Below are 17,364 nucleotides of genomic sequence, written 5' to 3'. Positions count from 1 at the left end.
AAATAAAAGCTAAAATAAAATCACCATGACCATGGTTCCCTATGGATTAATAGTTTATAATATATTTTACTTGGCTCACAAATGTGCCAACCAAGACCCACGAAGGCCAGAAGCTTTGCCTGAAGCCCCACAGGAGCTTAAGGAACTCACATGGGGTCAAGTAAAAAAGCAGTGGTGCTGGGATTCAAAGCCAGAATTAGGCAACTCACACCACCAACTCAGGCGTTTGATGTAATAAGAGACAAGGTTACGTTGAGTTTATTTATTATGCTTCATATGCTTCCAGCTGCATCTGAAAGGTGAGGGTGTATGGGATGGAAGCACATCTGGTGGGTGGACATGAGGACCACAGCAGCTGCGTCTGGAAGATGAGGGTGCCTGAGATGGAAGGTCTGGTGAGTGGACATGAGCATCCCGGGTATACTGAGTAAACTCAGCCAAGGATGCATTGCAGGAGGTGAGGAAGCTGACCGTGGTTTGGATGTCGTTTGCCGTCTCCACCAAGTTCCATATGAAACGTGATCCTCGGTGTGTTGGTGTTTGGAGATGGGGCCTGGTGGGAGGTGTTCACGTCCTGGTGGGAGGTGTTCACGTCCTGGGGCTGAATCTCTTTGTGAGGTAGTGAGTGTGGTTTCACTCTCAGAGACTGGACTGGACTGGCTCCCGCTGGAGCTGTTGTTATAAGGTGCAGCTTCTTCTTCTGCTTGGTCCTCTCCGCATCTGTTCACTTCTCTGACCTTCTCCACCATGTTACCCAGCTCAGAAGCTCGCAGGGAGCAAAGACTAGGCCCTTGAACTTCTCAACCTACAGAACAGTGAGTTAAATACATATTTTTTCTTATAAATTACCCAGTCTCAGGTAATTCTCTTAGCCATTCCACAGGGACAAGGCGTGTGGGAGATGGAACACACCTGGCGGGCCTGCCTCTGTGACAGAGTGAGGCTTGGGCAGCTCGGGCTACCTGCACAACCGTGCAACCAGGGTCCCTTGAACATGCAGGCAGGCCCTGGGGATGAAGTGTTAAAAGAGACCAACGACCTGTCTTTGGCCTTGAACAATTTCGCACCCTGGGTCCTCATTTCTTCTCTACAAATTCCCCTGGTACTGTGTTCACTTACTGCCCGCATCATGCTCCTCCAATCATTAAACCACTACCCAGCTGGTTTCCCCTAAGCAATCAGGGGTTTATTCTCAGCTTTGCAGAATCATTGATGTCTGGCAATGCTTCTGGTTCTCCTTCTTCTGGGCACCTGTTAAAACTGCACTCTTCTGCCCCCTGGAGGTTGTACAAGGGCGTGTGACTTGCCTTAGTGGAAAGTGAACTCCGTCATGGCTGGGAAGAAACCAGCAAGAGCTGAGTTCTTTGTCTCATCAAGACACCAGACACGTTCTAGACCTTTGCAGTCCAGTATGGGAGAAACCAGCCACATGTGGCTATTTAACTTTAAATTAATTAAAATGAAAGAGAATTAAACATTCTGTTTCTCGGTTGCATTTGTCACAGGTCAAACGCTCAGAGCCGTATGTGGCTCGAGGCTGCCATGTTGCACAGTGCAAATCCAGAGCGTTTCATCCAATGGTATTGCATTCCACAGTCCACTGCCCTGACAAGGGAAATGCACAGAACCTCCTCCTGACCCACAGCACACATGTGGTAAGAGACAGAGCAAATTTATTTTTAAAGACACTAACATTTTGGAGATTTTATGTCAGTAACACAATCTATTTTATCCTGTGTGTTGCAAGTTTCTTCCAAATTGCCAAAAAATAAATGAGTAGCTCAAAGCCATACAAAAAAGATAACATTGGTAAAGTAATCATATTGGTAAATATAAAAGCCAGCATTGGCCGGGCACAGTGGCTCATGCCTGTAATCCCAGCACTTTGGGAGGCCGAGGCAGGTGGATCTCGAGGTCAGGAGTTCAAGACCAGTCTGGCCAAGATGGTGAAACCCCGTTCTCTACTACAAATACAAAAAAATAGCTGGGATTGGTGGCAGGCGCCTGGAATCCCAGCTACTTGGGAGGCTGAGGCAGGAGATTCGCTTAAACTTGGAGGGTGTAGGTTGCAGTGAGCCGAGATCACACCACTGCACTCCAGCCTGGGCGAGAAAGTAAGACTCAGGTCTCAAAAATAAAAAAGGCCAGCATCATTGTATTTTTGTTTGTAACTCCCTCTTTTCTTTCCTACGTAACTTGAAAAGCATAGGTGAGAGTTTTAGAGATTAGAGAAGCAGCTGTACATTCTGGACCCCTGGTGATACAGGTGCCTAGAGTGTGGAGATGAACTAGACGTGGCTCCGTCGAAACCCAAAGCCATGCGATGCTTTGTAAAAATGTTTCTCTGGAATTAGGTTTCAGAATATAAAGCAAGAATTATCTGGAGCCGGCACCATTTACACATGTACCTCTTTCCGCCATGATCTTGTCGTCCAGCTATTACTAAAACCAGGGAGGGGATGCACCACACAAGGGCATCCTTTGTGACAGTAACATCAGGCTGTAGAGCTGTGTAGGAGCAGAGTCTATCTGCTTCTGAAGCTATGCTGGATCAATTCAAAATAGATTGCTGTAAGATTAGAATGTTAATTGTAATGTCAAAGGTAAACATAAAGAAAATAACTAAAAAGTGTATACAGATGGGAAATTAGTCAAGGATCAAAGGAGTAGAGTATGTCAATCAAATACAAAAATAAAGCTGTATAAGAGGAATCATGAACAACAAAGAAGACATGAAAACAAATAGAAAAATAGCAGAAGATCCTTCTTGTTGTTAATTACTTTAAACATAGAAGCATCAAACTCACTGGCTAAGGTACAAACTTGGCAAAATTTTAAAAATGACCTAATAATCACAAGATTTGCTTTAGAGCCAAAGGAATAGGTAGGGTGAGGGGGATGGTGGAGAAGCCGTCCTGCAGGAAGATACTGGGAGAGAGCTGAGGGACCACACCAGGACCTGAAAAACAGACTTTAAGTCAAAAAGGGTCACAAGACATGAAGAATAATTGATAAAAGGGCTTATTGATCTAGAAGATAGAAAAATTAAAAGCAAATATACATCAAACAGAAAAACCCCACACTATATGAAGAAAACATTGACAGAATGGAAAGGAGAGCTCATAAAAATGTCAATGTTCACTTCAGTAATGACAAGAACAATATTCAGAGGAGTGATAATGACCTAGACGCCGCCTGCACAAAACTCCACCCACCAGCAGCAGAACCGACATTCATCTCAAGTGCACACGGAACATTCTCCAGCATAGAACAGATGTTAGTCTGTGAGACAAGCCTCAACAAATGTGAAAAGATTGAATTCATACAGAGCCTTTTCTCTGATCACCAATAGAATGCAGAAATTTACAAAGGTATAAAAATTAAGCAACACACTCCTCAGCAACTAATTTGTAAAAGACAAAAAATTGCAAGGGAAATTAGAAAATACTTTGAGATAAATGCAAACAAAACCAAGGTTTACTAAAACTTATGATCTGAAAAGAAAGCAACCTTCAAAGGGAGATTTATAGGTAAAAAGGCCTAACGTAAAAAAAAAAAAAAGATCTCGGTAGCCTAACCTAAACCCAAAGTTACCAGAGGTGTGGAGATGCTGAAGGTTACAATGGTGATCATCATAGTAGATGAGAGAAAAAAAAACAGAATCAACAAAAGCAAACACTACATTTTTTGACTAAAACTGTCAAACCCTTAACTCATTGACTAAAAAAGGAGAGATGGTGTAAATAGCCAAATTCAGAAATAAAAGTAGGTATATTACTACCACCCTTACAGATGTTGAAAGGATCATAAGAGAATGCTGGAAACAGTCGTATGCCAACAAATTAGGTGACCTTGGGAAATGGAAAGAGTCCTGGGGACAGAAACTGCCAAGCCCCACTCAAGAAGAAATAAAAATCTGAACAGACCTAAAAGGAGTAAACAAATCGATTCAGTCTTCAAAAATTCCTCAGTAAGCAAAAGGCCAGGACCAGACGGCTTTATTGGCTAGTTCTAGAAATCATTGAAATAATACCAATCCTCAAAACAAAGTACTCTCCTTCCAAAACACACCCAAGGAGAGAACACTTCCTAACCCATCTTGTGAAGCCATCATTACACCAACACCAAAGCAAGACAAGACACAACAGGAAAATAAAACTGCCAACCAGTGTCTCTTAATGTAAATACTCGTAAACTCTACAACAAAGGCAGCAATCCAAGTTCAACATGTTAAAGGGATTATACACCCTGCACAAGTGTGATAGATGCCAGAAATGCAAGTGAGGTTCAGCCTCAGAAAATCGATGAATGTAACACATTACATTAAAAAAAGAAGAAAATAATAATCTTGATGTAGGAAAAACATTTGACAAAATTCAATATTATAAAAACACTCAGCTAACCATGGAAGGAGGTCTCTCTTCCTTGGCCCAAAAATATCCTTTTGGGGCTGTGAAAATGTAGATACAACCACCCCGGACACAAGCTGATAGTTGCTGAAGCCGGAGTTAGACACATAGGAGTTCACTATGCTTCTGTCTACTCTCATGTTCTTGAAATTTTTTGTCATAAATGCTTATATCATCACGTGTAAAAGGTATATTACTTTGACTACTTTCATCAGAATAACAGGTCTTTATATTCTCAGTACACCTAAGTCATCACAGGATAAATTTGCCTTCCATTTTATGTCAGGTCATTTAGCAAAATGTACATTAAGTGTCAGTCCTTGGGCTAATGCATAAGCAATGTGTGAGAACACTGTCTTAGTGAATTTGAGCTTCTCTAAGAAAATTCCATAAACAAGGTGGCCTGTTCTCCCAGTTCTGGAGGCTGGAGGTTCGAGATCGAGGCGGTGGGGGATCTGCTGTTGGGTGAGGGCCACTTTCTGGTTTCCGGACAGTGCCTTTTTCCTGTGTCCTCACATAGCAGAAGAGACAGGGCACTAATCTTATCATGATGATTCATGAGGCTCCACCTGCAAAACCTAATCACCTCCCAAATGTCCCACCTCCCAATACCATCACTTTGACCATTAGGTTTCCAACTGTGGATTTGGGGGACACATTCGGTCTATGGCAGGTACACATGGAGATGATTCTTGAATTTGAGCTTCAATCTATTAGGGTAGGAAAAAAAAGCAATGAAAATATGATATAAATATACTTTACACACACACACACACATACACACATAAATTTTCATACCCAGTAAGACAGCTAATGTTTAAAAATGTACAGACAAAACATAAAATGACAAGCATTTGTTGGGTTGTGGAGGAATCAGGACAATTAAGCATTCATAGTAGAAACATAATACAGTGCAGTCACTAAGGGAACTGTGCGAAGAGGAATATAATATAGTGTAGTCACTGTAGAAAACTATATGGAGAGGAATATAACATAGTGTGCTCACTATGGAGAACTGTATGGAGAGGAATATAATATAGTTGGTCACCATGGAGAGGGATATAATATAGTGTGTTCACTGTGGAGAACTGTATGGAGAGGAATATAATATAGTTGGTCACCATGGAGTACTGTATGGAGAGGAATATAACATAGTGTGTTCACTGTGGAGAACTGTATGGAGAGGAATATAATACAGTGTGGTCACTGGGGAGAACTGTGTGAAGACTCCTAAAAAAACTAAACAGAATTACCATATGACCAGCGATTCCACTTCTGGGTATATTCCAACAAACAGAAATGAAAACTGAAGACTGGGATTCAGATAGGAGGGATCCGTGCACCACTGCTCCTGGCAGCACCACGCAGAATAGTGGAAACGTGGAATCAACCCAGAAGCCATCGCTGGATGAACGAGTAAACATGGTGTGGGGCACACAGATGGTGAAATGTTATCCAGCCTTAAAAAGCAGGGAAATGCTGGCACCTGCTTCCATATGGATTCAACCCAAAAACATGGAAAACATTATGCCAAGTCACAAAAAGACAAACGCTGCAGGATTTCACGTCTGCGAGGAATCCACCGCAGTGAAGTTTCCAGAGACTGAAGGTAAAGCGAGGGCTTCCGGGCTGCGGGGCGGCAGGGGGCGCTGTCGTTTAACGGGTGCGGCGTTTCCGGGGGAGAAGGTGGAACGTTCTGGAGCTGGAAGAGGTGTCCGCGGCACCACAGCGTGAATGTGCTTATTGTCACTGAACAGTGCACTTCAGAATTGTTAAAATGGGCAATGTGTGCATGTTACACGACAGTGTGTATAAAAATACAGCATGGAATCTGCGGATGGTAAAGGAATGCTCAGGGCTGACAGGAAGGAGGAACATGAAGACGCCTCAGAACAGACACTGCCACTCGTGAGATGACACAGCAGCAGGCCCAGCGCCGTCTGGAAGAAAGACCGAGCCAGGAAGGGAGGAAAGAGGGATTTCCGTCCAGAGCCGCGACACACAGCCCCGTATCTCTCCACCGGGGCTCAGCCACGGGCTGCGCGAGGCCAGAGCTGCTGTCTCCATTCCAGGCTTTGCTCAGGGGACATGGCCCCGTCTGGTACTGTGGGTTCCCTGCACTGTCTCCCCTCAAACCCCCGCCGAGGCTCATCACCTCGACTTGGCTTTCGGCACTGTGCTAGGCGCTGCTTGTGCTAAGAAAACCCCGTTCTGGGATCTGAAACTGTGGTCGTTCCCACCCGTGATTTGCAGTTAGCAGACGCTGACTGGCCTCTCCCCATCACCCAGGAGGAGGCTTGGAGATTCCTGCCTGGCCCGGAAGCCAGGAGCAGCTCCCAGGCAGGACTCGGAGCTCCGTCCAGGCTTTTCCTTCATGGACTCGTTTGCATGTGAGACGCGTGTGTGCACCCACTCAGGGCTCACAGTGTGTACCCACCCACTCAGGGGCATACAGGCTCTGCGTAGGGGATCCAGACGAGGAAGATCTTCCCCGGAGGACTCTCATTGTTCCTACAAGATAACAGAAGCCCATAAGCTGCAAAAATGAGATTCAAAGCCAGGTCAGAATGAGTTTAACTGATATCCTTTCCACCACTAGTTTTCAAGAACTGAGCATTCTGTGATCCATCAATGAACAGCTTGTAATACAGGCACGTAAATATTTGGGCCTGTTGAAGGGATGCACACCTTAAGCATATGTATCTATGCATACACATATCTTTAACTGGATGATTAATGCTCTAGTTATCTGGCATGAAATAGCCTTAGATTTTATGTTTTCATCAGCATTTTAGAAAGTTTATGTTGCATTTATCATTAGAAATCATGATGCCAAACTATCCTTATGAAATGAACATTGTAATTACTACTTGTCAAATTGCTTCAGCAACACTGAAGATGTAATTATTGGAATCACATACTGGAAAAAAAATATGTGATTGCAAAGAGACAGGACAAAGGGAGGTAGCTGAAGGCAGAAAGGTCACTGCGGTTTTCTCAAGTCTTGCCGATAGACTGAAAATGGAGGAAAAGAGCACATTTCATTCTGGCTAGTATCAGCCCACATCCTGATGTCAGGAGAAACACGCTTTTAAGTCTGATGCTATTTAGCTTTTCAGCAGGCAAACTCCTTCAAAAGCATTCGAAGGTTCAGCACACAATGAATTTTAGATACCTCTCAAAACTGTCTGAAAAATAAATCTGTTTTTCTATGATAAGATTCAGCTGGTGATTTGTTAATGTTTCAGAGGCTGAATTCCTGCCACATTAAACATGATGTTTCCCTTGTTATCTAGAATGTCTTTAAGAAATTCCACTATCAGTTTATAAATTTCTCAGCTAGCCCATTGAAAGAGCCAGAGAAATTAAATGATCCTTCACTCTGTCGAGAAAAGAAAACCTATGGGTACAATTGAGTTCAGAAAGTACCTATCTCCTCAAATTTTCTTCTAAATATGTTTTGAAAAAGTAAAAATGTAGTAGCATGAAAGAGCTAATGTAAAAATAATGATAAATAAAATGTAAGAAAATTTATATTTTCTGCATGGAAAAATAACTGATTTTAATTGTTGACAGTGACAATGGAAGAACAAGACGAAAATTATCCTGGCAGTGAATTAGAAATCAGTAGATAGGAGCTGTACATTCTAGAACACGGCCAAGTGATCAGGAGACCAGAGCTGGACAGGAGGCTTCCACAGCTATGGGAGTGACTTTCAGGGATGCATTTCGGCAGAGCAGAGCAAGCAGAAGTCACCACAGTGACCCCAGGAGAAGGAGGGGAGAAGATTACATCCATGGGATGAAGCCTGCAGAGCCCAACTTTCTGAACAAGGGGAAATACATTCTGCCATTGTCATGATGGGAAAAATTAATTAACTCATGATTTATTATCTACTTATTTATTTAGTTTTTCAGCAACTGTGCTGAATGCCTGCTACATCCCAGGGATACAATATTGGCCAAGTAAGAATAAGTCCAACAATAACAGCATTTACAGTCTAGTAAAGACAGAATTAAACAAAAAAACAAATGAACAAGTTATAAATACAGTAACTGCATGCTGTGAAGTGCTAAGGTTTGCACAGTGTGGTGGAGAGTGGCCCTGGCATTGAGAGGGGCTCACGGAGACTCACCCAAGTCTGTGGGTTGAGGGTGGGGACCAAGAGCTGAGTGGCTGTAAGACCACCAGGTGCATACGGCGCCTCTGGGCTGCACAGCAGAGGTCTGGTTGAAGATACAAATCTGTGCACCAAGGTGGTAATTGAAGAGAAGGGCCTGGATGAGGTTACCAGAGAAGAAAGTCCCAGGAAGTTCCAGTTCTGACCAAGTAAGCCCTGTGTCCTTGGAAAGCAAACAGAGGGCCTGGAAGGCGGGTGAGGGCCTGGGAAGTAAATACCACAAAACCAGGAGCAGGGAAGGAGGAGGCTTCATCGGAAGGCTAAGTGCCCCTGCACGGTGGAGTCAGCTGAGTGTCATAACTGCATGATGACTGTGGAGGCCTCAAGACCTTAGAGAAGATTTGGGAGTGAAGTGATAAAGGCAGAAGCAAGGAAGCCAAACAGATTTACATTTCACTGCTCACCTCCTCCCATTGTCACCCACAGATCTTCAGACAAGCCTCCTGCATGCTCTCTGCGGTCACTGCACTCTCTTGGGTTGGTTCTCACTCTATATCAAGTCAGGTGGAATCCTTGCTTGGTTTCAGGGAAATACAGCTCTTTTCTGTGTTTATTCTCTCAACCTCAAACCACAGGGAATAATTACTGCAATTTCACTTTAATGCCACCTAATACCAAAAGCTTTCTCTGTGTGTATGACTATTGGTTGGATATCCACCTAGTAGTAGAAACTCTAGGTGATACGTGTATGTTGGGATTCAAGAGAGAATGGCAGAGTTTCACAGAGAAGTGACCCAGCTGATGCTCTCAGCAGCAGGCTTTGATAGTGCAAGCTGCTCACAATATTAATAGAGCATTTCTGGTGTAATGTAATTTTGTTTCATATTGTTTCAATTGTCATTCTCCTAACGATCAATGGGATTGAACAACTTTTCATTTATTCATTGGTTATTTGGAGACATCCTTTAGTGAGTTGCCTGTTCATGCTTTTTGCCCTTTTGTCGACACTTTTCTTTATTAATTTATAAATATTATTGTTATTATTACTGTAATGATTCCCTTGATAGTCATGGGTATTGCAAATGTTTTCTTTTCATCGGTGACTTTTTAAACAAACAAACTTAGTGGGGTCTTTGATCAATACAAGTTCCTTTTTCTTTATAGCCAAAGCTTTTTAATCCATTTAAGATTTTTCCCTCCTACTCTAATAACATAGGAGAGTCTATCACACTACTATCTTCTGGTAGTGTGATAGTTTTACATCTCACATTTAGATCTACAATCCATCTATATTTTATTTATTTCACCGTGTACTTCCATTTGATCCAGGACCACTCACCCAAAAGCCTTTCCTTTTTCGTTGCACAGTGCCAGCTTTGTTTTATTTATTTAATTTATTTAATTTAATTTTATTTTTCCATAGGTTCTTGGGGTACAAGTGGTATTTGGTTATGTGAGTAAGTTTTTTAGTGGTGGTTTGTGAGATTTTGGTGCACCCATAACCTGAGCAGTATGCACTGCACTCTATTTGGAGTCTCTTATCCCTTGTCCCCTTCCCATTCTTTCCCCCCAGGTCTCCAAAGTTCATTGTATCATTCTTATGCCTTTGAGACCTCATAGCTTAGTTCCCACATATCAATGAGAACATATGATGTTTAGTTTTCCATTCCTGTGTTACTTCACTTATAATAATAGTCTTTGATCTCATCCAGGTTGCTGCAGATCCCATTAAGTCTTTCCTTTTTTATCACTGAATAGTATTCCATCATATATATATATATATACTGCAGTTTCTTTATCTACTCATTGATTGATGGCCATTTGGGTTGGTTCCAAGATTTTCCAATTGCAAATTGTGCTGCTATAAAATGTGTATGCAAGTATATTTTTGATATAATGACTTCTTTTTGTCTGGGTAGATACCCAGTAATGGGATGCTGGATCAAATGGTAGTTCTTCTTTTAGTTATTTAAGGAATCTCCACACTGTTTACCATAGTGGCTGTACTATTTTACATTCCCACCAGCAGTGTAGAGGTGTTTCCTAATCACCACATCCATGCCAATATCTACTGTGTTTTAATTTTTGATTATGTCCATTCTTGCAGGAGTAAGGTGGTATCACATTGTAGTTTTGATTTGCATTTCCCTGATCATTAGTGATGTTGAGCATTTTTTCATATGTTTGTTGGCCATTTGTACATCTTCCTTTAGAATTGTCTATTCATTTCCTTAGTCCACTTTTGTATTTTTCAGAATTTCAGAAATGACTCATTTATGTATTTATTTTGTATTTTACTTTAAGTTCTGGGATACATGTGCAGAATGTGCATACTTGTTAGATAGGTATACATGTGCCATGGTGGTTTGCTGCACCTATCAACCTGTCATCTAGGTTTTAAGCCCTGCATACATTAGGTATTTGTCCTAATGCTCTCCCTCCCCTTGCCTCCCACCTGCCGACAGACCATGGTGTGTGATGTTCCCCTCCCTGTGTCCACGTGTTCTCACTGTTCAACTCACACTTATGAATGAGAACATGCAGTGTTTGGTTTTCTGTTCCTGTGTTAGTATGCTGATGATAATGGCTTCCAGATTCGTCTATGTCCCTGCAAAAGACATGAACTCATCCTTTTTTATGGCTGCATAGTATTCCACAGTGTATATGTATCACATTTTCTTTATCCAGTCTATCATTGATGGACATTTGGGTTGGTTCCAAGTCTTTGCTATTGTGGATAGTGCTGCAGTAAACATACGCGTGCATGTGTCTTTATATTAGAATGATTTATAATCCTTTGGGTGTATACTCAGTAATGAGATTGCTGGGTCAAGTGGTATTTCTGGTTCTAGATCCTTGAGGAATCGCCACACTGTCTTTCACAATGGTTGAACTAATTTACACTCCCACCAACAGTGTAAAAGCATTCCTATTTCTCCACATTCTTGCCAGCATCTGTTGATTCCTATCTTTTTAATGATCGTAATGATCACCATTCTAACTGATGTGAAGTGGTATCTCATTGTGGTTTTGATTTGGATTTCTCTAATAGCCCACTTTTTTTTTTTTTTTTTGAGAAGGAATCTTGCTCTGTCACCCAGGCTGCTGGTATGCAGTGGTGCAATCTCAGCTCACTGCAACTTCCACCTCCCGGGTTCAAGTGATTCTCCTGTCTCAGCCTCCCGAGTACCTGGGACTACAGGCACACACCACTGCACCTGGCTAATTTTTTTGTATTTTTAGTAGAGACGGGGTTTCACCATGTTGGCCAGGCTGGTCTCAAACTCCTGAACTCAAATGATCCACCTGCCTCAGCCTCCCAAAGTGCTAGGATTACAGGCATGAGCTACTGCGCCCAGCCAATAGCCCACTTTTTGATGGAATTGTTTGTTTTTTTCTTACTGATTTCTTTGAGTTCGTTGTAGATTCTGGATATTAGTCCTTTGTCAGATGTATAGATTGTGAAGATTCCACTCTGTGGGCTGTCTGTTGACTCTGCTGACTGTTTCTTTTGCTATGCAAGAGCTCTTTAGTTAAATCCTAACTATTTATCTTTGTTTTTATTGCATTTACTTTTGGGTTCTTGGTCATTAAATCCTTGCCTAAGCCAATGTCTAGAAGGGGTTTTCCAATGTTATCTTCTAGAATTTTTATAGTTTCAGGTCTTATATTTAGTTTCAGGTCATTATATTTCCCCACTTTATGTTTTTGTTTTCTTTGTCAAAGATCAGTTGGCTGTAAGTATGTGGGTTTATTTCTGGGTTCTTTATTCTGTTCAATTGGTCTGTGTGCCTATTTTTATACCAGTACCATGTTGTTTTGGTGACTATGGCCTTATAGTTTGAAATCAGGTAGTGTGATGCCTCCAGATTTGTTCTTTTTGCTTAGTCTTGCTTTGGCTATGTGGGCTCTTTTTGGTACCAAATGAATTTTAAAATTGTTTTTTCTAATTCTGTGAAGAATGATGTTGGCATTTTGATGGGGATTGCATTGAATCTGTAGATTGCTTTTGGCAGTATAGTCAAAGACCTCTACAAGGAAAACTACAAAACACTGCTGAAAGAAATCATAAATGACACAAATTGAAATACATCCCATTCTCATGGATGGATAGAACAAATATTGTGAAATGGCCAGCTTTGTTTTAGATGAAGTTTCCCTGTGTGCTCTCTTTTCTCCTGACTGTTCATCGATCTGTTTTTAATCCCTTTCACTAGTGCCACACTGTCATATGAACTTACTTTTCCAATAAATCTTGATATTGGGCAATGTATGTTCTTATCTTTGCTCTTCCTCAAAATTTTTTGCTATTCTTGTTTCTTTCTGTTTCTACATAAATCTTATATTAGCATGTCTGTCATCAACACACAAATAAAAATAGCCAAATGGAATATAAGGAGAATTTTTACTCTCATAATATTTCTTCCTCCAATTTGAGAAAATGGTATGTTCTTTCATTTGTTTAGGTCGTCACCCACTTCTCTCAATAATCTTTTTATAATTTTGGTATAGAAGTGTTACACATATTTAGACAGATTGTTTTCTAGATATTTGATAATTTTTGATACTATGGTAAATAGCATGATTAAAATTTTTTATATTAAATGCTAGAAAATAAAATAATTTTTGTATAGTGACATTGCATTCAGCAAGCCTAACTCACCTAAATTATTAAATTTGATAATTTATAGAAAATTACTTTTATAACCATGTGTTATCTGTAAATGAAGATACATGTATTTCTTTACTTAAAACATTTTACCATGTATTTACATGCCTTATTTCACTGACAAGAAACTCCTATAAAATGTTGACTAAAATTGTTAATAATAAATATCTTTTTCTTATTCATGATCTGAAGATAGAAGTTTTTAATATATTAATATTGGATCTAAGATTTGTTTTGGGCTCCAGTGATACCATTTTTCAGAGAAAGAAGGTAATTTTTATAGCAAATATTTATAAGGTATTTAAAAATAATTAATAAATATTGAATTTTATCAAAAATGTTTTTGTCATTTACCTAGATAATTTTTATTTTATTTTCTTAATATATAAAAATATATTAATATAAACTCAGTTTTTATATTTATCTATTTTATATATCAAGGAACCCATTTTACTTATATTTGTTTGTCATATTTAAATCCACATTTAAAATGTAAATTGTCCAGTAATCCATATTGTCAGATCTGTGAATCAAGGTAATACTGGTATCATAAAACCCATTACAATGAATTCTATATTTTTCATTTTACCATGAAGAATTGATATAGTCTTGGTTTTGCTGAGAATTCTCAGTTTGCTGAGAATGATGGTTTCCAGCTTCATCCATGTCTCTGCAAAGGACATGAACTCATCCTTTTTTATGGTTGCATCGTATTCCATGGTGTATATGTGCCACTTTTTCTTTATCCAGAAATACCATTTGAGCCAGCAATCCCATTACTGAGTATATACTCAAAGGTTTATAAGTCATTCTACTATAAAGACACATGTACACATATGTTTATCGCAGCACTATTCACAACAGCAAAGATTTGGAACCAACCCAAGTGATAGTCTTGGTTATTTATTTAGTAAAAGTTTGGAAGAATTTATCAATGAAGCCATCTGACACATGAGTCTACATTGCAGTAAGGTTTTAATAACAGCTTCTGTGTCTTTAAGAGCTAGGTATCCATTCAAATTTTCTATTTATTCTTGTATAATTTTGATGTGTGATGTCTGTCTAGGAAATTGTTTTATTCAAATTTAAATATATTGACATAAACTCATTCATCATTTCCTCTTATGGTAGTTTCTATTTTGTTTGCTGGTGACCACCTTATATTCCTCATATTGGCAATTGAGGAATACAATGGAAAGAAGTGCATATCTTATACTTTACTTAAGAAGTCTCTAGGGAAGCCCCAAGACAATATGGGACAAAACCAAAAGCACAAGAGAAATATGAAGCATCTGGCATATATAGTTAGAAAACAAATAAACACAATCCAAATCCTAGCCAGATTAACATAGAATCTCACAGTAAAGACATTTTTGCCTCAGTTTCTATTATCTGATAATTATATCTGGCTTTTGACAAAATAAAATACTATGTGATAAGCTAGAAAGTAAGAAAAAATAGTCTAAAGAGACAAACGTGAAAATGAACTCAGATATTGCATGGATTTTAGAAGTATTAGAGTATTTAAAGTAACTATGAATAATATGTTAAAGGCTGTCATAGTAAAAGAAGGCAATACTCAAAATTAGACAATGTAATCAAAGAGATAAAAATGCTAAGAAAGAAAGAAAAAGAAAGGCTACAAATCGAAACACTCTAATAGGAAATAATGAATGTTGTTGATGGGCTCATCAGTGGAATGAATTCTGCCAAGAGTCAGTGACTTAAAAATATGTCAATAGGAACTTCACAATAAAAATGACTGAAAATTTTACAATAGAAATTCAAGAACTGTAGAAAAATTTCAAAAGGTATATGTAACATATACATAGGGGATGGAAAAGATAATCCATACTAATACTAATCAGAATAATACTGGACTAGAGAAATTAGCTTAGGACAAAGGTGACTTCAGAACAAGAAAAAATGTTCAGAGATCGGGGCATTACATGATATGTGGTTCACTTCTTCAGTAAAGCATAGCAATAGTAAACGTGGACATACCTAACAACAGAGCATCAAGTTATACAAATCAACACTCAACAGGACTGAAAAGATAAAGAGACGAATCTACTACTACAGCTGGAAAATTCAATACCTCCCCTTCAGTAATCAAGAGATACGGCAGGCAGAAAATCAATAAGGACATAGTTGAACAGAACCTGAACAGAACCATCAGCTTGCTCTAACTGCTGTTTATAAAATACTCCATGCAGCAGCTCTAACTGCTATTTATAAAATACTCCATGCAGCAATAGCAGAATACACATTGTCCCACTCATGGAACATTAACCAAGATGGCGACATGCTGGACTGTAAAACACACCTAAAAATGTCAGAGAATACACAGCATATAAAGTATATTCCCAGATCACACTGTAATTGACTGCAAATCAGTAGCAGAAAAATGGATGGAAAGAAAAAACCCGAATATTTAGAGATTGAACAGTACACACTTAAATACACAGGAGTCAAAGAACTTTCAAGAGAAATTTTAAAATATTTTGAGCTAGATAAAATTGAAAATACAACTTATCAAAATTTGAGGGATGTAGTGAAAGCAGTACTTAACAGGGAAATTTATGGCATTAAGTGCACATCATAAAAAAGGAAAGATATAAAATTAATAATCTAAGCTTCCACCTTAGGAAGAAGAAAAGAAGAAAGGCCAGAATGATCATCTGGACAAGGATTAGGCGTGGAGAAACCAGTGTACACCCATGTGGACCTCAACATAGATTCCATAAAGAAATATTTATAGAAATATGTATGTACATGTGTAGATTCCTGCTCTGTCACTCACTAGGGCAATGACATCCCAATTTCGAAGATAATATGAAATACCCAGATCTTTGCTTCAATTGCTAATCTCCAGTAAAAGGAACCAGGGCTCACCAGAGAAATTGTGGATTCTAGGAGTAGAACAGGAAACAGACAAGGTAAGCTGGGGGCACTTTGTAGCGCTAGAAAATTAATAACTGCTGGAAAAATAAAAATGAGCAGCCACATTGCCGGGGCATGTCAGGGCCACAGGAGCCAAAGGAAAGATCTGGCCTGCAACTGAAACTGGAATGATTTAACAATAATGACAACAAAAAGCAGCATTGGTTCATAATCCAATTTATAAAATAAATATCTATGAGTTTATAGTGATATGAACGAATGGGTAAATATGTAAATATTTAATAGACAAACCTCCCTTGCAGAGGAATTCCAAATAAGGTGGCAGGCTCCACGCTCGTAAAGGAGGAGAGTGTAACTCCCGCTGCATAAGTGAAGGCCATGCATGGTGAATTTGCTCCAGTGAGTCTGGAAAGTGGGAGAAGGGAGTAACTTTCCTGTGGAGAAACCTGGCAGAGGCCACAACTGCCAGGTGAGGCGGGTGCTACAGTGACGAGTCATTGACCAAAGGTGCCTTGACAGAGTGTAATAAAAATAGCACTTTACTTCTATGGTCTTCTTCCCCAAATTCCATAATCCCAACTGGATCATCAGAAAAACCCCAACTGAGAGAAATTCTACAGCATACCTGACCATTACTCTTCAAAACTATCCCAATCATTGAAAACAAGGAAAATCTGAGAAACTGCCAGTGGCTAGGGGTCTAGGGAGATGTGACAACTGCATACACAGTGGCATCCCGGATGGGGTCCTGGAACAGAAAAATAACATCAGGTTAGCAACTAAGGAATCCCGAATAGGCTATGGACATTATTAGTCAATGATTATTATGACGCAAACATGTGATCATTATGTCAAGCTAGGGAACACATCTCCCATCTTGTCAAATAATTTATTGAGCATATTTATCAACTGTTGTTAAGTCAAGTCTGTCTGATAGCCTTGTTTGATTTCTGATCTCCTGATGTTTGATTTTTATTGAAATTAAATGTCCTGATTGTGCGGAGTCAGTGCAGTCTCTGTGTGTGCTTGGTGACATCTGAGTGAATGTCACACGCTTGTGTAAATGATAGCAGAGATAATGGGGGCTCCAGATGATACCATCTTTCCCCAAAGTGGAGCCATTTGACACTGGCTGGTGGCCCAGCTAGAGGCAGATGACGCCTGCTCACCAAGGACGGAGGTCACCCAGTTGTGTCTCAGCCTCTCTTTGAGGGGACCCTTCTTCTCACTCACCCATGCTTCTAGGGGTCACATTTGGAGC

General features: G+C 39.8%; 1 long non-coding RNA gene across 3 annotated transcripts in view; it reads right to left on the bottom strand.

Moving 5' to 3' along the window:
- The window catches only part of LOC111526762, a 47,750-nt gene that overhangs the window by 13,776 nt on the left and 16,610 nt on the right, over positions 1–17,364 (bottom strand). For all 3 annotated transcript variants that reach the window (XR_002726486.2, XR_002726488.2, XR_002726489.1), the window contains one exon: positions 16,395–16,851. This is a non-coding gene — a long non-coding RNA (uncharacterized LOC111526762). The remainder of the gene's footprint in view (positions 1–16,394; positions 16,852–17,364) is intronic.

Source organism: Piliocolobus tephrosceles, chromosome 15, assembly GCF_002776525.5.
Source record: "Piliocolobus tephrosceles isolate RC106 chromosome 15, ASM277652v3, whole genome shotgun sequence".
NCBI classification, from domain to species: domain Eukaryota; kingdom Metazoa; phylum Chordata; class Mammalia; order Primates; family Cercopithecidae; genus Piliocolobus; species Piliocolobus tephrosceles.
This window is presented reverse-complemented; position numbering and strand designations above follow the sequence as displayed.